The sequence below is a fragment of the Sinocyclocheilus grahami genome, unplaced genomic scaffold (genome assembly GCF_001515645.1).
Source record: "Sinocyclocheilus grahami isolate Dianchi unplaced genomic scaffold, SAMN03320097.WGS_v1.1 scaffold163.1, whole genome shotgun sequence".
NCBI classification, from domain to species: Eukaryota; Metazoa; Chordata; class Actinopteri; order Cypriniformes; family Cyprinidae; genus Sinocyclocheilus; species Sinocyclocheilus grahami.
In genome coordinates this window covers 1,349,883-1,358,911 of record NW_015505342.1, presented here as the reverse complement: position 1 = coordinate 1,358,911, position 9,029 = coordinate 1,349,883, and the positions used below count along the sequence as shown (strand labels likewise).

General features: G+C 37.1%; 1 protein-coding gene across 1 annotated transcript in view; it reads left to right on the top strand.

The window, feature by feature from the left end:
• Window positions 1-9,029, top strand: part of LOC107593069 (uncharacterized) — a 30,151-nt gene continuing 21,122 nt past the window's right edge. Inside the window, exon 1 of the mRNA XM_016282655.1 lies at window positions 1-71. The gene's annotated coding sequence lies outside the window, so the exon portion shown is untranslated. The remainder of the gene's footprint in view (window positions 72-9,029) is intronic.

Sequence of the window (9,029 nt, the reverse complement as noted above, 5' to 3'; positions counted from 1 at the left end):
GCCATTTTTGTTTCATGGCAGGGAGCTCGGCTGCTCTCATTTCAATGCTCTCAGAAGGGACTCGGTAAAAGGTAAGACATTATTTAAAAATTATGTATTTATTTGGAGGAGGAAGCGCGGTGTTACAGCTGTATGACATTTACTTAAAGCAGGTTCGCCATAAAGTCTCCGTAAATGGCTTCAACTACATTTTAGCCTGGCTTTTTGCGTATTAGTTTTTTTCTCAAGTAACGTTAGACACCCAAAGTGCGGCTGAAAACGTCTGTTGTTTTTGAAACGTTTTTATCCGGTCCAGTTGCGAGGTAGTGTTCAACCGCTAAGTATCAGACGAATGTTTATCTCTCCTTTTCGCCAGCTGAACGTTCCTCTATTGTATTGTGTTGCATCGCCATTTGAAATGTTATTGAATATAGTTCGAAATTATTGACGTTTACTGCTACAAACCTCTGATTTCACCGTATCACTTCGCATCTTGCATATCATTCGATCTGTTTTAACGCTTTGGTTGCTAAGGAAGATTAAAATAGCGTGTAAAGACCGGATCTGTATTTTCGTATGCGCTTGGTTACGTCAAACCTCGTGCGGTATCGCAGTTTAGGGGCGCTGCGCGCGATCTAGCTACTAGAAAGACGTGTCTGTATTCATGTATTTGTTGTGAATTTAAATACAAACATAGGTGAAAAGTACAGATTTCATTACAAATTAAAAAATGAAACAAAAGACATGCCTATTTTTCGGTTTGATTGCGTAAAATTGTTCGAATTTGCTGGACTTGTTGCGATTTAGGCAAATTACTTTTCAACTAAATAAAATCAGTTTTGTATATGAACTACAAATTTACAATAATTTGTTTTTAGATGGAATTAGCATCCAGTTATAACAATGTTACACAACGTTTATTAAAGAACATGCTAAAAGTATGCGTTCTACTTATTCAGAATAATCGTCCGCACATTTTTGAAAAACGCCAACTTCTCTAGATTTGACTTCTCTAAATTTGTAAATGGCATGAAAAGTGCTCTTTCATGTCTTTTTAAGAGACTATTCACACAGTGTGTGTTATTGTGTTCCATCTGTATGATTTTATATTGTCACTGTAAACGTTTGCTATGTTGGCCTTTGTGAAATATTTCGCATCATTTGCACAGCAAGGTGCTAGATGTTTAGAAAAGCAGCAAGCGGGTCAGTGTCATTTTTAAGACAAAGGACTGATCTCATTAATTTGGGGGTTGGGTGAAATATGGACTCTTTACATTAGTGATCGGCATTAAATGAAATTTCACATAAATTTACCTGAAATTTATGAAATTATCTATTTTCTAAATGCAATTAATCTTATTGTGAACAATTCATCAAGGACCATTTAATTTAATTTTCTTCCAATGAAATGATAGACTTCTCGTGACTTATGTTGAACTTCAAATCGTTTAGTGCGCCTAATCCCCGCCCCTTTCTTACGATTGACTGCAAACTCGGATTCACACCTGCATTCATCCAATCAACAATAGATAGAACCACGTCACCATCCAACATTTATTCTTTTCTGAAAATGTCACTCAGATGTGTGTCACTATACGAAAAATCTGTCGCTACCTCTGATAAATCGCATATAAAAATCCTTTCAACTCGCCTTGTGTTGCACTCCCAATTTTTATAATGCAGGAGTGCATCGAGTGTGAGCGGCTCTTAACATCTAATTATTTTCTTAAAACTAGACTACATTTTCTAGATGTTACAGATGATAAATACTCAAAATATTACATTGATATATTTTCAATGCTAACATTCATTCATAACAAATAGATGTCTCTGCGACTTGTGGATTCCAGTAGGTACATGTACGTTCGATGTATGTGTTAAAGCACTTTATTGCAAAATCATAACATTCTATTAAATAAGTTGTTTCTGAACTACATTTGCAAACACGGTAGAGTCATGTTCGTTTTAAGGCAAGAAACATACTTTATGTAGACGTGAATGTTTGGCAAAAAACACATTGTGAGTGTGTGATTCTGTTGAAAACTTAACGGGTGCTGTTGTTTTGACGTGGCAGTAAAAAAAAATCTCCGTACAAAAGGGACGATAAATTTACAAAATGTTTATTTTTCAGGTAATTAGCAACTTTCAACTTGCTCAGCATGTTTCTTTTCGATCAGTTGTTCCACCCTGACAATAATTGACTCGAATGAGGAAATTGACAGCAAAAGATTGTTAGCACTGTAGCACCCCTAGTGGTATTGATGGAAAAGCAACGCTTATTTGTAAAATGCTTTCATACCTAGAAATGCTTGCATACTTTGTAATTTCCTGCAGTGTTTAGTTCCAACACTAATCAAACACAGCTGCCTCTTATGTGCAGCTAATCCTGAAGACTTTGATTAGCTTTTTCAGGTGTGTTTGATTAGGGTTGGAGCAAAACCCGACAGGACAGTGGCCCTCAGGACTGGAGTTCAATAGCCCTGACTTCACCACAAACTAAATTTTGAACAGAAACAGTGCATTTCAAAGGAACTATTCACACCCAGGGTGAACATTCTGTTGATGACAGACTACAGCAGGGGTAGGCAATGTCAGTCCTGGAGTGCCGATGTCCTGCAGAGTTTAGCTCCAGCCCTGAAAAAAACCTCACCTGCCTGTAGCCCTAGTAATTCTGAAGACCTTGATTAGCTTGTTCAGGTGTGTTTGATTAGGGTTGGAGCTAAACTCTACAGGACAGGACAAATTAAATTTTGGAAAATTAAATTTTAGAGTGATGGGTTGTAGAGCCCGACCGATATATCGTTTAGCCGATATTATCGGCCAATATGAGCCTGTCGCCGATATATCAGGTCAGTGTAGTGTAGAGATGCGCGGATGAGCTCAAACTTCACCCGAGTCCGCTGCTTCAAATTATCCACCCGCCACCCACCCGCACCTATATTTGATAATCACATTACAATGATTCTAATTCTTAGTTTTGCATGATGATATGATGAATGGATGGTTCATGTTTAACAGCAGATTCAGTGACGTTAGAGACTAGAGCTGATCTGCTCATCACGGCATGCGTTTGCGGCGCATTAAAGCCTGTGTTACGGCCACCGGAGCTGATCGCGGCCACTCAGCCAATTCTGGTGTTTATACCGGTTTATACAATAGAATTCTATTGTATTTTGTCGCGCCGCTTGTGTCCGGTGTAGAATAGAACCCATTATAATCAGTGATGTTGTCTACACTGGATGCAGTAAACTGATGCCTCGTTCTATTTATGATGTGCTGACACAAAGTTCGAATGATTTACACCGGTCGCTTTGTCGCGTCCTGTTGAGGTGCAGACATGGTGTCAGCATAGTTTGTCAGTACAGTCAGTAACGTAGCAGATTGAAAAGTTAGTATCTTTCTGCAGTCCAATAGACGGCAGTGTGGCGGTGGCTTGAGTCTGTTGAATGGTGATTTAACGCTACGTTGTCACCTAGTTGGAGAGACTTTCAATGCTAAGTAAATAAACAACAATGTCCCCGTATTTTACTCTTACAATGAGCTTATCATATTCGTTTGCAACATTAGTAGGGCCCTATGATTTCCGCGATGCAGAAAACATGGATGGAATTGTGGAATCCAGTCATAAAAATGGAATTTACTGTATAACGCGGAATTTCATGGAATTTCTTATTTTTTATGAATAAAAAAAAAAACAGGTTAGTACACGCGCATATATATATATATATATATATATATATATATAAAAAAACAGTTTTAGTGAATTGTTGGCCTTCTGGAAAGTATGTTCATTTACTGTACATGTACTCAATACTTGGTAGGGGCTCCTTTTGCTTTAATTACTGCCTCAATGCGGCGTGGCATGGAGGTGATCCGTTTGTTGCACTGCTGAGGTGGTATGGAAGGCCAGGTTTCTTTGACAATGGCCTTCAGCTCATCTGCATTGTTTGGTCTCGTGTTTCTCATTTTCCTCTTGACAAAACCCCATAGATTCTCTATGGGGTTCAGGTCTGGTGAGTTTGCTGGCCAGTCAAGCACACCAACACCATGGTCATTCTTGGAACTCTGCCATGCAGACCATTTTTGCCCAGTCTCTTTCTTATGGTGGCATCATGAGCACTGACCTTAACTGAGGCAAGTGAGGCCTGCAGTTGTTTGGGTGTTGTTGTGGGGTCTTTTGTGACCTCTTGGATGAGTCGTTACTGTGCTCTTGGGGTAATTTTGGTCGGCCGGCCACTGCTGGGAAGGTTCTCCGCTGTTCCATGTTTTTGCCATTTGTGAATAATGGCACTCACTGTGGTTCGCTGGAGTCTCAAAGCTTTAGAAATGGCTTTAAAACCTTTTCCAGACTGATAGATCTCAATTACTTTCTTTCTCATTTGTTTCTGAATTTCTTTGGATCTCGGCATGATGTCTAGCTTTTGAGGATCTTTTGGTCTACTTCACTTTGTCAGGCAGGTCCTATTTAAGAAATTTCTTGATTGCGAACAGTTGTGGCTAGAGAAATGGAACTCCGGTGTGATAAACCACAGTTTTAACAGGGGGGCAAACACTTCTTCACACAGGGCCATGTAGTTTTGGATTTTGTCTTCCCTTAATAATAAAAACCTTCATTTAAAAACCATGGTGTGTTTACTTGTGTTATCTTTGACTAATATTTAAATTTGTTTGATGATCTGAAACATTAAAGTGACAAACATGCAAAAAAATAAGAAATCAGGAAGGGGGCCAACACTTTTTCACACCACTGTATATATATATAGACTGTGTCTGTGAATATTACACTGTAAAAAGACGATTTAAATACAAATGTTCTACATGTTCATTGGAATACACAACATGCACAGAGTTTGTGAAAAAAAATATGATTAATTATTATTATTTATTAATTTTAGATGTTTACATTTGGAAAAGCTGTGCTTCCTGCATAAACATGCCTCTGTTGGTTTGGCAGTAGCTTGCTTGCCCTACACAGTTACCTTGTTTAATTTCTTAATTCGTTATATATATTTTGTTCTATTTGTGGTTGAGTTATTTATAATAAGTGAAGTTTACTGTTAAGTGCACTGATGTCAGACTCATTTTGAATAATAAAGTTTATTGTTAAATACCCTGCCTCCACTACATAGGCCTATGTTTGTCATATCATTATAAGTGTTTGATCGCCACATTTGAGTTGCAAAAAATGTTTATCCATATATATATATATATTCTGTTTATGTAGGCTGTATACTGTATTCTATATACAGTACCAGTCAAAAGTTTGTACACACGAATAGGAAGTGTGTCCAAACTTTTGACTATACTGTAGGGGTGTGCGATATATATTGTCTGCGATAATATCGTAATTGTTGTTTTACCGATGTGCGATTTTGACATTATCGAGTATTTTGCAAAAACCATTCAAAACATCCCTACAGAGCGCACGCATACATTACGTGAAGTCTAGACTAGTGTGTGTGCGCATTTAGTGTGTTTTCTTTCACTGCATGATTCAGTCTATTAAAATGCATTTAGAATAATCACAAATTCAAGACATGATGGCAGAAAATGTATATATTTATACCACTTCATATAGTTATTCAATTTCACACGAAGAGTGCCGTTTTTCTCCAAAAATTACCATGATTACAAATGTGATGTTGAATTCAGTAAACAATAAGTTAATTAAGAGACTTACGTTTTAGACACCATATTGCTTGTTTTTGCTCTTATTTCGTCAACAAAAATCATTCCGAATACAGCCACAGATACGGCCAATCAGATGCGTTCAGATGAGTCATCACTGAAACAGTTCTGTTGTTCAGCATGCGCTGACTGAATTCTGACTCACGAATTCTCTCCTCATAAACAACAAAGTGCAGATGTGCGTGCGATGTAAGTATAAGAGATTTATTCATCATACAGTGTATATTCACTGATTTTAACGGGAGTGTTTTTAAAGTGCATAAACTCGCGCTTGACTGAGCTTGTGATGATGTTCTTTGGTAATGTAATGTTCTTTGCTCGTTTTCTGTAGTTGCTTTTTGAATAACTGAGGAAATGTAAGCATTATAATTAGTAATTTATTATGTTTCTATTAATTTATCATGTTAAATACAAATTCAGTCATATTAAAAACATTGGGCTGCTTTTAGCCTTATGCTGGAGTTGGTTCACATTCTCGCAATGAAACTAAGTAAATAATTACATAAATTAGCAGGATAATATCGTGTACTCGAGTCTTTTAGCTAGTGTACTTCATTGGTTGTTTACACCTAGTATTAACATTCGTCTCTGTTGAATGGGGCTACACACAATTGTAAACAAGATCTATAACATTTCGAGATCTGGTCAAACAGTGTCAAAAAATTTACATAAACTTTAGAGAATTAGAGTGGGCAAAAGAAACACAATTGCAACATGCTAATACTAGGTGTAAACGGCAATCTGTCCTGACTGAACACTTGTGAATGGTCCCATTCGCACCAGGTGCAAACATTTGCATACTGATAATCCAGTGTTTTATCGTTTTTACAGAAAAAAATTCTGGATCATGCAAAGAAAACCGCCAACCAATGAGATAACTTCTTCCTGTTTTGTGAGCTACTTCTGATAGGCATTTTAGTGGCAGCCATTTTGTCAATTACCTTTGGATTGTTGTTGTCTTTGCACCCTTTTATCAAATATTACATGGTGTGTGGAGTTTTTTTTTTTTTGGAGGTGATGTACATTTATATTTCCAGACCTTTTATCATAACATGGCATACATTTGTGCATTTCTTTGGTTTTGGAATTTGGTTTTCATTTAGCCCGGCAAACACTCATAACTCTTGGTGTAAATAGACCTTTCAGATGTAGGTAGTGATTCATCTCACATTCAGTGTAAACTGTCCCCAAATGGTTGAATGAAAGGTGTTTTCACACCAAGAGTGAAACAGTCCTATTTGGTCAATGTGATGGTGACGTGTCATGGTTTAAAAGATTGGTTGGTTGTAGGGATGTAACGATTCACTCAAGTCACGATTCGATTCACGATTTTGATTTCACGATTTGATTTTCTCACAATTTTTTTTTTACAAAATGAGATTGAAGACATTTTTCAGTAAATTAAATGGTGTCATTTTATTAGGCTATTGCTGCATGTTTCTTTGTGAAATTGAAATCTAACCAAACTAAATTTACATTTTAGAACAAACCCCAAATCAAACAAGTTAGTTACACAAATAAAAGAAATCTCTTAATATAACCAAACTAAGGCTTTGTCTGTGCTCTTTCCATTTAAAATTAGATTTTAATCATGATCCAAACAAAGATGCAGCATACATACAGCATGAGTAGTTTTTAATCTAAATTCTAAAATCTATCATTTCGAAATTTGAAGCAAAAACAGATTGGTCTGACTTAGACATTTGAATGAAACCGCAGACGAGCTGAATGAGATGCAGATTCACTCTCTGACAGCAGGTGGCGCTTATGAACAGCAATGATACAGTGTTTCCTGGGTTACCGCTGTAAACAAAACAGCGCTGCTCTTATGAACACTACTTTAATATGCATTGTTCAGAGGCAAGATGAAAAGAAAATACCACGTAAACTTTTCTAAAGAGTCAGTTCCTCTCAGAGAAACATTCATATAAACTCCTACTCCCATTGTATCGCGATTTGTTTGGCATTTCAACAGATTTGAATAGTCACATATTTGAATCGATTTTCGACTGGCTCGCAGTTAATCGTTACATCCCTAGTTGGTTGCAATGTGAGTAGGAATTTGGATATCATAGTTGCCCTTCAGTCCCACTGTGTTTTTGTCTGGTCGTCCATTTTGAATGAGTGAACTCATCAAACAAATCTGATTCTTCTGCACTTGAACTCTCTTAATATTGAGTTCTACACTAATGGCATCTTCTTGATGATGGTTTTTGTGATTCAGAGTGTCTTCAGAATCAGATGTCTCGTAAGTCTTGTAAAACCCATTCAAACCAAGAATGAAACTCCTGTCTGTAAACAGACTCGTCACCGTCCTGAATGAGGCCGATGAGTGTGGTGTCGTCTGCAAACTTCAGGAGCTTGACAGAGGGGTCTTTAGAGGTGCAGTCGTTGGTGTACAGGGAGAAGAGCAGTGGAGAGAGAACACAACCCTGAGGAGCTCCAGTGCTGATCGTATGGGTGAATTCAATTCAAAGAGATGAATTGATCTGTTTTTTGAGACCTTTGATCTATAGGAGTTCTGTTGGTCAGGGTTTTGCCACCCTAGTGGCCAGGTGACGCCAAGGTTTTTTTTTCTTTATTGCTATGATAATGAAGTAATTTCAGTGATGTATATGTTGCAATTTCTTTTTTAACATTTTATTGAGTATCATGTCCCAAATAGGGTTGGGTATCATTAGATTTTTTTTTTATATACCGTTGCCAAATCGATACTTTTAAAACGGTTCCGGTGCCTGAACCGATACTTATTAATCAACAAATAAATAAATAAAAATTCCCCAAAAAATTATGGATTGGCTGTTAGCACTATAAACAAATGATGTCTGTTTCATTCATACTGGACGCCAGAGGGCACCCCTCGCACAGAAAATCCACATATCCAGTCACAGAAGTAGCAGAACTCATGACCCTCCAGGAAATCCCTTATATGGACAAAGGCATCGCTATTATAGCTGTACCCGAGTAAACGGAACATATAAACGTTTTGAATGATGAAACAAAAACAATAAACAACTGGAACAATATAGTTTATCTGCCTTATTCAAGCCATCTCTGGTATTTTCATAATAATTAAGTATATTTATAATCCATTGCTAATCGATGTATTCTTTTTAAAGTAGCCTATGAAACATATTTTCTGCCTCATTCTGTGACAAGAAGCCTCATCAGATCACAAAAGGAAGCATTTGACTGGTGTTGTGGAGTATAAAGGTTATAATGTTCTCTTTTGTTGGACAACATGTTTAGAAATGTGAATTCAAGCAACCCTCTACATTGCGAGTAAATCACTCACATATGTGACTAAATCTTCACTCTGGGCGACTAAATGATGTCTAATATTAGCCAATTGCTAATAAATT